Here is a 12,108-nt window from a genome sequence, read left to right as displayed (position 1 = left end):
GAAGAACCCTTGCACGGCTCCAGCCAAACGGGATAGGCTGGAGAATAAATATAGGGTGCCGAATTCTGCAGCCATCGCTGGACTCGGTGGTGTCGGCAGCTGCGAGAAAATGGTCGGCTAACCCATCCTTGTCTTTTGGTCCCTCCGGACAGCGAAGGGAAGAGGATGGATGCTATGGGAAAGGTGGTGATTTACACCGCAGTGTCCACTATCATTGCGGCCAACACACTGGCGATCCTGGCCAGGTACCACAGAGAATTGTGGTACAAGCTGGGACCGTTATGGCGTACCTCCCAGACGATAAAATGGAGGCCATCGCTCTTTTCCAGGAAGGGGATGCAGCGTTGGATTACGCCATCACAGTAGCTTTGGACGTCGCCGACACAGGGTTACGGCAAATGGGGAACAGTGTCTGCCTTAGTCGACAAGGTTGGATGAAAGCCACTAATTTCCATCAGGAGGTACAAGCGAAGGTGCTGGACATTCCCTTCGACGGATAGAATCTGTTTGGGAAGGCGGTCGATGAGTCCCTCCAGGCCATCAAGACGGATATTGAGTCGGCTCGTTCCCTGGGTACTCTCCAGCAGCACCGCTCATCTCCCTCTTTTCGCTCCTCCTGGGGAAAGTAGAGCAGGTCTTAAAAAGGTTGTTCCACATTGTACCGACATCCTTCCAGATCCTCAATGCTAGAAGCCTACAGATGCCGTTCCCAGGCCAATGGTAGCGGAGGACAGCATTGCTGTCACCCGCAGGACACCAGTGCTGAAGCATGCCTAAAGCAGACCGGGAAGCCGGGTTCCCACTCATGCACGTGGCTCGTCAGTGAGTGGAGAAATATCACCACTGACAGATGCTGGACTCTCTCGCCCAAGGACACACCCTGGAGTTCCAACTTCGGTGTCCGCAGATACCTCTGGTTCCCCATCAGGAGAAGCACATCCTTCAGCTTCTGGAAGAGGTACGAGAAATGCTGCGAAACGGGGTGATAAGCTGGTTCCACAACGACTCTCGGGCTCCGGAGTCTATTCCAAATACTTTCTAGTCAGAAAGAATACCGGGGGCTGGAGGCCCATCCTAGACCTACGACATCTGAACAAATATTTAAAAGTTCAGGATGGTAACGTTGTAATACGTGCTCGGCCAACTGCAAAGAGGAGACCCATCATTGGACCTGGAGGACACATATGTCTATGTCCCCATGCACAAGAAACATTGGATGTTTCTACGTTTCGTAGTGCAGGGACAGCACTACCAGTTCAAGGCCCTACCTTTCGGCTTGAAGTCAGCCCCCAGAGTGTTCACGAAATGCCTGGCACCAGTGGCAGCCCATCTGCGTCTACAGGGCATACAGGTATATCCGTACCTGGACGCCTTGCTGATTCGTGCCCGCTCGCGGGAGCTGGCCGTCAGACACATGGAGATGACCGCCTGGCTACTGACGGACCTGGGATTCTCAGTCAAATGTCTGAAGTCCTGCTTAACGCCATCGCAGGACACCTTATTCCTAGGCACCAGGCTCAATACATTGTCTTGCCTGGTGTCTCCCTCAGAGGAGAGGCTAGCAGCCATTCAAGGAAAGGTGCAACGGTTGTCGCTGACAAAGACAGCTACTGGGCATTATGTCGTCCTGCATCTACCTCATTTGTTTCTGCAGGTTACAGATGCGACCCCTACAGGATTTCCTGGACTCCAGCTTCATTGAGGTGTCCGGCCGGAAGCTTCATGGACAAGCTCTTTCAACGAAGAGTTCTGTAGGGCGATAGGCTGGTTGGGCGTCCACTCCAACTGCGCCTAATGCCCGCGGTTTGAACCACCCGCCCCTCAGCCCCCACATACCATGAGACGTTCACCACGGACGCCTCCCTGGAGGGTTGGGGAGCGCACAACGACGTCTGAACGCCATTGGCCTGTGGGCGCATTCATTGCTAATGTTCTTCTAGATTACATTTGCAGATCAGCAGCCTTGAGTTCTGGACACACTTTTACACGGCACTACTGCCTAGATGCACACTCTAGGTTGATTCTAAGGTGGACCAAGTGATGCTTAGACCCCTCTTTGCTACTGTCCCTTCACACAGCCCAACACCATCTGTGGGTACTGCTCACTAGTCTATGCACTGCATGTGATTCTAAGCAGATCCACAAGCATCAGAAGACATGACTGGGAGGAAGGGCATGAGAGCCTGTGGGGTTCATGAGTTTCAGGCCATCGATCACAGCGGCAGTGGGGTGATTAACAAAGAAGGGAAAGAGGTAGAGAAGAGCAGGGTTTTGAGCAGTTTCCAGAACTTGAGGAGGTCCTGACAGGGGCAGGGAGGATGTTCCAAATGGAGGCATCACCCGCGGAGAGATAGCTGCCCCCACTCTCTGCTTAGAGAAACATTTGATGGTAAGAGAGTTGGAATAAGAGCAGCATAGGGCTCTAGCAGAGGAGTATTTGGGGAGGGAGAATTGGTGATGGGTGTGGTCCCAGTCCCCAGAAGGCCTTGTGGATGATGCTGAGGGTCTTGCATTTGATCCATGCAGCCACCGGGAGCCAGTGCAGAGCTTTTAGAGCTGGAGGGGTATGGTCCCTGGGCTTGAGTTCAAGGATAAGTCTTACAGCCTTATTCTGGATTAGCTGGAGGGGGTGAAGAGAGGAGAGAGGGAGATTGAGAAAGAGGCTGTTGCAGTAGTCCAACCTGGGAAAGACCTTAGCTCTCGAGACATGGAGCTTCTGGGGTAAGGTGACAAAAGGAAGAATGCCTCAGAGGAGGTGGAGCTGGAAGTGGGACTTTTTGTTTAGGTCCCAAGGTCCATGGTGTGAGGGGTGAAAGGGAGCAGAGTGCAAGGTGACCCTAAGGTTTTTGGCCTCACAGGATTGTGGGGCTAGAGGGCCCAAGGAGGGGTGGCCAAAGGGTAGAAGGAAAAGAGGGCACTGGTCTCCCGATGAGACAGAGATCGTTCGCTGAACACCATGCCTGAATGGTGGAAAGAAAGTCGGGGATGATAGAGAAGGAAGAGGGCGAAGAAGAGGGAAGTTTTAAGGAAAGCTGTGTTATTGGCACAACACTGCAAATGAGGATAGGATGAGATCAGATGAGCAAGAGGGTCGAGATAGATATTCAAGATCCCGGGCGATAGAATAGAGCCCTGGGGGACATCACAGGTAGAGATGGTGGAGGAGGAGAAGGGGCTTAGTGAGGAAATCAGTTGACCAGTCCAGTGCCCGGTCAGTGATGCCGAGGGTGTCAGTCATTTTATGAGGATGGAGTAGTGGATGTGTCAAAGGCAGAGGAGAGATCGAGGAGACTGAGAACAGCAGGAGAGCTGGAGTCGATTTGCAAGCATGGTTTCCCAGGTGTTGAGGAGAGCAGTTTCTGTGCCTCTGGATACCCAGAATCCAGATTGGTGATCTTGAAGGCAGCCAACAAGATCACTGTGGAGGGTCAGTTGGGGGAGGGACAACTTTTCCAAGAGTACACCCATGAAGAGGGTAATGGAGATAGGGCAGTAGTTGGCGTCAGCAGATGTGTTTTTTTAAATTTTATTTTAAGAGTGGGTGCACAAGCGAATGCTTGAGGGATAGAGGGAAAGAGCCAGAGCCGAAGGACTGGTAACAGAAGTCTGCAAGGGTCGGGTCGTGAGAAGAGATGTTGTCCTTAATGTTTCTGGAGGAGCAGGGGAGCGCCTGTTTGCAGGAGGCCTTCATCGAGCGGACCGCTTTAGAGACCTTTTTTGTTGTTGTGGACAGGAGGGAGGAGAGTGAAGGGGGTAAGACGAGGGGGCAAGGTACGAGTAGGAATACCCTGTGCCATTCCCTCTTTGTGAATCGCTGGTCATGCACGTTAGCCTTAAGTTGAGAAAGAGGAGAAACTCATTAAAAAAAAAAAAAAGCAATGGGCTCTGCTTGACTTCCAAAGGGCAAACTGTTCTGAGGTATGTGCTCATCTTAGAATCAAAAGGTACTGTGACTGCAGCTACAACAAAGGTACAAATTGGAACACACACACTATCAGCCCTGTGGAGTGCAGCAACACTAGTTCGATATGTGCAGAGGTGAGAGGAAATCATTCCTCCATCTTAATGTTAAAGGATTTTTGTACAACGCACTATCACCACCGGAGTGGTCCCCTGGCGCTCTGCTGTATGTAATGGATCGCCACTCCCAGGGCTTTAAGTGGGCTGGGGCTAGACATGGCCAAGCCCTGGCAGTCTCCTGATCTGGTGCTCACCCCCGACTAGCCCCAGCCATGCCGAAATCTCAGGCAGCCTGTGTAGCCGAAATGCTGCACAGTTACAAGGCTTGCCTGTAGGTGTTGGCACTTCGGATTTGAAAAAAAGAAATGGCATTACCTCTTTTCTTTCTACTCTGAAGTACCAACACCTGCAGTCAGCCCTTTAACCGTGACGTGTTCGGCTAAACTGAATGCCTCATGTCTCTATACTCGGACGGGAGGACTGGAGTTTCTGGCTCTCCTTTTGTCTGAGTAAAGTCATCATGCCGCATGAAGCAGTGTAAAGGTGTAGAAGTAAGAGATTGACTGATTGCTATAAAGTTTTATTTAAAGTAAAATAAGGGTTGCTGAAATGCCTTCCTGTCCCTAATACTAGGATGGGTTTCCCTGGCTAGAAATAATCGTCTAAGGAGTCTGTCGGGATGTTCAACAAAAAAAGTCCACCATTGTGTCAACAACCCATTTCCAACCCTTGTTGCAAGGGAATCTTTTTCACATCAATGGCCAAGGTTCTTCTCCAGTTCATAAAATAAAGTTCCAAAAATGGTGCAATAAAACAACTTCCAAAAAGATGTTCCACAAGGTTGTCGGATTCTCACGCAGACGAGAGGGCTTCCTTTCTCTTGGCCTTTCTACTATGGTCTACGAATAACACCAAGGGGTTTGCTTCCCTTACCCTTGGTTTCTGCCAAAAGATGGACAACCTTGTACTTGCACTGCCAAGAGAGAGCCATCTTTCTCTAAAGTCTTTCTTTGCTATCCAAACGCCAAGGGGTATGTTTCCCTTTCCCTTGTTTCTTTCACACTCTCCCCAGTCCAGCTGGCATCCTCTTCTCACAGGTATGGTGACTGGGAAAATGATTCTCAGTACTATTCACAAGGGAACTAGCTTACTGCCCCTTTCTTTGTTATTCTCACAGCAAATCCGGTGCACTTGCCTGATTCTGTGAGGGTGGAGATGAGTCTCTTATTTCTAATCCTCATGTGCTTGCAAGTACTCTACTCGCCCTTTTCAGGATGCTTTACTTGTGGGTTTTGTTTTCAATAGACTATCTTGGGTCACGGCCAACCTGGTACACTAGCCTGCCAGGTACTGTGACACTGACGATTGCCTTGGATGCAATCCTCGTATGTGTGTGAATCCCAGTCTCACTTTCTGTGTTTTTGCTTCGGCAAGACTTTTTCCTTCTGTCAGGGTCCCAGACCCTGTATTCAGCATCTCGCGTACCTTGACTCTTGGTCCACGATGGCTGTGGGTCTTCGGCAACGCCAGCGGTGTGCTGTGGCGCTCTATCTACCTTCACCGCTGTCTGGCATCCTTCTGCGATTCGGCGAAGGTAAGTTCTGCTCTGGGGATGCGGCTTTGCTTCCTTGTGTTTCTCAGCACTGGGGCACACTGGGAGTTTCGGCATCATGGCTCGGTGAGTGGTCTTTCCTCTCAGGGCCAGCTCCTCTGCGTCCTGCACCCTTCTTGGCATTCTGCCCAGCCTGGTTCCTGACTTCATGGCACGCCCCTTGCCACATCGGTTCCTCCAGGGAGGACCGGCCACCTCGTCATCTGTTTCCCTGGCTCCCTTGTAGGACAGCTTCCATGTTTCTGGCTCCTTGAGAGAGGATTTGACAATGATTCCCTCTTCTATTTCTACTATGATTGGGCCAATAGGAAGCCGCTAATCACTAGGCCGTTTAATGTTTTTCCTAGCAGTGATCTTCAGGTTTCTGCGCTTCCTCTTCGTCCCTGTACTAATCTTACTGATCTCTTGTGAGTCAAGGGAGTTCTCCTTAGTCACAGTACTGGGAAGGGTGTCTCGACTTGGGTAACTCCTACTCTTCCCAGTACTTGCCAAGATGGTAGGGTGACAATAACACACAACCATGTTAGGGTATGGGTTATTGTTAGGGTTCTAGGTAGAGGGGCCAGGATCAGGTGAGTGGAAGGAATATCGTGTTCTCTCCAGGTCGTCCCTGATCCAATAAGGTGTTTCCTACCCCATGAAATCCACCCGCTGAGTACCACCCACAGGGGGGCTCTTGGGTAGCGGCCTCACCTCCCTGGCCTCATGGAAAAGGGCTCTGCCTAGGGGAGAAGTGACATGTGGAGATTTGTCATACAACCTGCTGCGTGATTACTTTTTTAACCCAGAAACAAAAGGAGAACTGGGTACTCCAGAGATAGTACAGCGACGAGCAGCAGGCAGCCCTTTCATTCAAAGAGCCACATGATTAAAGGGTTGCCTGCGGGGTTCCACAGGCAACCCTTCAACCATGCAGCTCCTTTCTGTGTGTGAGAGCTGGGACACACTGGTGTCACACCTTCGGTGTGCCCAGTCACTCCTTTTTTTTTTTTTAAGGTAATCATGCCAGTGCTCCTAGCCCCCCTTGTTTTAACCAGGCCCCCTCAACCGCCCCTTTAGGGTCTCTCGTTAGGGGGTGCGGCTCAAGTATAAATCTTGGGCCACCACCCTCACCCCCCAATGTGAGACCCCATTGATGTAGACCCCACTTAAAGCACTGCCCACTCCTAGGGAGTGAGAGAGGGAGATAGGGAGGGGGTCTGACTGACTGACTGAGACACCGCTCTAAATGCACATTGAATTGCGGAAATGTTGAGCTCTATGCTTTGTGTAGCCCCTACACTCCTCCAGAGAGCAGGTTGCTGTGAGCCCTTTTCACTGTGCCACACAGAATTGGAAAAATGCAGGAGTGCACCTGCATCCACCCTCCCCTCTTCTCACCCATGGCTCAGTATGCGGTCTGCCATGCCCAAAGGTACTCCACCCAATTACAGATTGGCAGGGGTTACAGAGAGATCTCCAGGGGCACACCATACTTAAGACAGATCAGGGTTTTACAGTAGTATACGGTCTACCCCACTCATAGATGAACAGAAATTACAAAACCATTACCCCGTCCCCTCTTTCAACACACACTTTACTGTATGCATGTCCCTTGCGTCTAAGAAAGTAGAGAATCCCCTGGATTTCACTGCGTTTAGATCTTTCAGTCCATTCCTCAAATCCCTTCCAGCATCACATGTCCAACGCTAAAACGACTAGCTTAATTGTCTGTGTGCTCTAACAAACTATTAATTTGCCCTACCTCACGTGCCCCACCTTGCCGCCCTAAGGTTGCATACATTCATTGCATTCACAATACACACACACTAGCTTATTTATTTATTTATTTATATATATATATAATTTTTTAACGGAACCTTTTTCCTGGTGATGCCTGTGTCCTTGCTAGATCACTCCTCCTTCCTGTCCAAACGTATGCACACAATTATAAAAGGGCAAGAAGGCAATTTCCAGCCTTACACCACTCCCCCACTGCACGGACGACATACCCTGCTCATAATTAAATGGGAAGTAAAAAATGCAGAACTACAACTGAAACTCTGTCCTACACACACTCACCCATTCTTGGACTTCACGGAGTGTACTGTATTGTCTACCTTGCTCTGTACACAACAAATTTCATAAAAGGAGGTCTGCACTGGCTTCTTTCCTATTGTGTACACCCCACGTTCCGTCTGCCCTGCTCATTATATACACAAGAATTCTAGAAATGCAGCATCATGCTTTACCAAAATCCACTTCAGGTTCATCATAATGTTTGCCATTAACTACATAGAATTGCAAAATCATGCGTGAGAGTGCTCCTCTGCGGTATGTTGGCTGCTTGCATATCAAATACAAACCAGGCACAGAATTACAGATGCACGGGGTCAGAGGGCAACCTCCCGATATACACCATGCACTCGAGGAGGCAGTATCTGTGCTGTTTATGGGTGCACATTACTATAAATGCAAGAGTGAGAGTCGGCCTACCTATGTGTACTGAGGCCCCCCTTGTGCGCATCAATGACCCTATGTGCGCCAATCTACCTAGTCCTCCAACCTTGCCTTCTCCATAGATTTAGGTATTGTTGATCCCCAAAGCCTTTCCATGCAAATGTCCTACACCAGGTTCCTCTTGGCTGTTTCCTGTGTGCTCGCAATCATCTTTGCCATACCCCACTCTTTCCTGCACTACCCCCCACCCCCTCCTTCCATACACACATTTCTTTATTTTTAAACTCACCTTTTCCATGAGGATGCAGGTGTTCCCCGCTTGGTCCCTCCTGTTAGAACTCCTCTACGGGCCACCAGCTAGCATGAGCAGTGACAGGTTGGATTGACGTGGGGTCTGGTGGTGGTCGTAAGGCTTCTTGGACGATTAGACCTTATGATCCCTATGAGGGAGACAGAAAACCTTGCTGGGTGTAAGGGTGCCTAAACAATTAATTAAAATAAATCTACCCAGCAGCTCCACCTTCTCTGGTGTGCTCTCACCCCCTACTTTGCATTTACTCTGGGTCTCGGTAAGCAGCATGGTGTCAGTTATAATAGTAAAACTGCAGAATTTGCTTAGCTGATGGCAGTTGTTCTAGATTAAAACATTGTTGCTATGTCGTTTGGAAACGCGAACAGAGACAGCCATAAACAACCAAAATACAAATAACAGACAAATGTAATGCAGTACTTTAGTCGGAAAACATTACTGTGCCACGCAGCAAGGAACAAAACGTACTTAAAGCATGATTACCAAAGCATTCCTCTACTTAAACAGCTGTATTTGCTCTATCAAAGTCTGCTGCTAGCACTAAGCTTTCAGCAGGATACACTCTTCACAGCAGACGGAGCAGCTGGTGTCCATTGCTACCTTCAGAAAGCTGGCAGAGACGAACGTTAATTCTCGCCAGATCTAAACATTGGGAATCTTGTCTGGTGTACTGACGAGATCAATCGGAAATAAAGTTAAGAAATTTTGTTTTCTATAGATGGTATTGAAATTGGGCATTCGAATACTGTTATGAGAATCTATTTTTCTATACATTTTTAAAGCACATTTATTATGTGAGCATTTGTTCACTCGATTGCTAACATGTTTGTCCTTTGTATAATTTTCATCCAGAACTGTATTTATAGTTTAGCATTCATTTGTGTGCATGTGAGGGTGCCCCTGTTACTAGGATTTACTTACCAAAGATTGTGGTTAACACCAAAGTGGAAAAATATGTACATGGGACCAGGCAGTAAAATTTAAAGTTGCAAGCTATTAGCCAGCCATAAAAATGCACATGCCACCTCCAATTCTACACCACACACTTGTTTCTTACTCGCCAAGAGACAATTATCACTAGCCAGTGATGAGTGGAGACTTTGTGCCCTGAATGAGTAATTCTTGCCCTGTATAATAGGGTGGTGTTGATCTAAATTAGAAATGTTTAATGGTTGGCACTGGAGTGGTTTTCGCTTCTGATGTGCAGCATTTTGATCAAACATGGGGAAAAAATAACGAATTGACACTGGTTTGTTTTTGGTGCATATGGTGGTGCGCTAGTGGCACCCTCTGGGCCAAGCAATGCTACAGAGGAAGGGTGTTAAGAGAAATATTTGGTTGACAGGCAAACTGGCAAGGCGTGTGACATGCATTGACCAGTATACCTGTTGCATATTGTATGTTTTCCATTTGAGCAAATGAAGAATTGTTTTGCTAAATGTGTGCCTATGGGGAGTTTGAATGCTGTTGCCTGCAAGCTGCTGTCATTTGCCGACATGCATGAGGGAGCCACATTCATGAGCTTCAGAAAAGCTTTGGAGCAGACTACTAGTGGGACCTTGCCCACATACAGACTGCTCCGGGAAGGATGGTGTTCAAGGTGGAGATGTTTATATGAGTTTGTCCCTTTCCCTGTAGACTGATCGGCACAGTGCATAGCCCCAGGCCGGAAGACTGTCTTAGTCTTTCATGTTTTTATCGTCCGAGTCTGCGTCGGTCTGAGACTGTCTGATTTAGTTAATTTTCTGTCTCTAGCTCTCATTCTCTGTCTTGACAGTTTGTGTTTTGTTGGATGCTCTTGTTTGCTCAGTCTCTGTCCCTCACTCTCTGTTGCAGACCTGCTCTGTCTGTTTCTCTTGTTCTTTTCCTCTGCCACTCCTCACTGTCTTGTGCACACATTCTGTTGGTCTCTTTCTGTTGCTCTTTCTCACTTTTTTTGCAAGAGTTCGATGCATAAAAATGAGTGCATTCACTATGATGTAATCTCAGGGAATTTCATCCTGGTCTGCTGAAACAACCACTCCTTAAGTCTGCATTAGGATCTGCGTGTGGTATTTTAACATTTTGCCACCGTGGGCCTTGCTTAGTTAGAGGGTTCTAGGTATTTGTGGAAAGTAAGATTATATCCTGGGGAGTGATGCGGCACTCCCACATTGGCCAGTTTCCGGGCCATAATTGCCGGCATCCCGGAAATCTCGTCTGGCTCAGAAATTGGCTATTTAGAGGGAAGCTGCACCGTTCTCCCAGTGTCTGTGCACTGCTGCCAGGACTCGGTGTAGTGCTTCATCTCATCACGGGAGTGCCACGCAGAGAGCCCTGCGTCAGCTCCGTTCTCCTCGCCTGGGCTTCACATGGTAGCTGCAATATGTTTGGTTCTGAATGATAACTCTGATCGAGTGCTTAGCACACCAAACATTTTCCTCCCTTTTTTGTTTGGTGTGATATTCCAACAGGGTTGATTTTCCATTTGCAACTCATATTTTGGAAGGAGCATTAAGGGCAGGGGTGTATTCTCTCTTGCAGGTTCCTATTTCGTGCTTTTGCTTTTTCCTTGTATTGGCTCCCCACAGTTACGGTTTATATGTAGCAATAGATACTGTCTAAAAGGAACATTTTCTTAAATGTTTCAAGTAGCACCTTTCTGATCGCGCCAGACCATTCTGATCACATGGTTTGTGGTATGGTTTTACACTTGCAAGACAATCGGTTGAATACAGGGAGTTCTTTTCCACCAATGTTTTTTTAAGCCTATCGCAAGGATTCTGTCGTTTTTAGCATGACGCAGATACTTTTACATCTTGCCGTTCCATGCTATGCTATTGTACTTTTAAAAGATCTTGTGTAGCTGGGTGATCGTTTAACACACCTTATTGGGAGACCAGGTGTAGGCGGGTACACACACACACACACAAACACACACACACAATACAGCTTAAACCTTCACTTATAGCTTGACGCACCTCTTACCTGTCTCTAAATCCCGCTCCCGTGGGTTCAAGATCACCCCGGTCTACCTCGCTATGAAAGTGGGAAGGGAAGATTAAGAGGTTAGGGAAGACAGGTTCCCCAAACACAAGGTTAGAGTAACAAGCAAGCACAAAAGGAAAGGTGGACAAAGGAATGCTGGTGAATGGTTCTTTAGTTAAAAGCACACTTATGTACTTTCCCGGTACAACAGCAGGATTTTGTGAGTATTTGTGGTATAGTAGAACATGTAACTGTAGCGAGAGAGGAACAAGGGTTGGTATTCCCCATACTTCCTCATCCCAAAGAAGGACGGAGGATCGAGACCCATCTTGGACTTAATTAACTTGAACAAGTTCCTCAGGAAAGACAAGTTACAGATGGTAATCCTTTCTCAGATCCTTCAGGCTCTCCAAATCCAAGACTGGTTGGTATCATTGGACCTTCAGGATGCTTACTTTCATGTGCCAATCCATCTCAAGCACAGGAAGTACCCGAGGTTTGCGATTGGCAGCTCTCACTATCAGTTTCGAGTTCTGCCATTCGGGTTGACCTCCGCCCGAACCTTTTCACCAAGCTGATGACGGTAGTGGCAGCAAGTCTCAGGAGAGTGGGGATTCATGTCTACCCTTACCTCGACGATTGGTTAATCAGGGCACGTTCACCTGAACAGGCCCAGGAACATCTGAGCATTACCTGTCACTTCTTACACAGACTGGGCTTCTCCCCCAGTTACAAGAAGTCAAATATGATCCCATTCCAAAAACTCCAATTCATCGGACCAGTCCTGGATACTTCCTCGGGCAAAGCCTCGCCTCCCGAT

The 12,108-nt window shown here is 48.3% G+C and overlaps 1 protein-coding gene across 9 annotated transcripts in view; it reads left to right on the top strand.

Moving 5' to 3' along the window:
* Nucleotides 1–12,108, top strand: part of POU2F1 (POU class 2 homeobox 1) — a 1,344,877-nt gene that overhangs the window by 85,093 nt on the left and 1,247,676 nt on the right. The gene's annotated exons all lie outside the window — the stretch shown is intronic.

The sequence above is a fragment of the Ambystoma mexicanum genome, chromosome 7p (assembly GCF_040938575.1).
Source record: "Ambystoma mexicanum isolate Mex_15411 chromosome 7p, UKY_AmexF1_1, whole genome shotgun sequence".
Classification (NCBI taxonomy): Eukaryota; Metazoa; Chordata; class Amphibia; order Caudata; family Ambystomatidae; genus Ambystoma; species Ambystoma mexicanum.
Note: the sequence above shows the minus strand (reverse complement) of the source record. Positions and strands in the feature narration are given on the sequence as shown.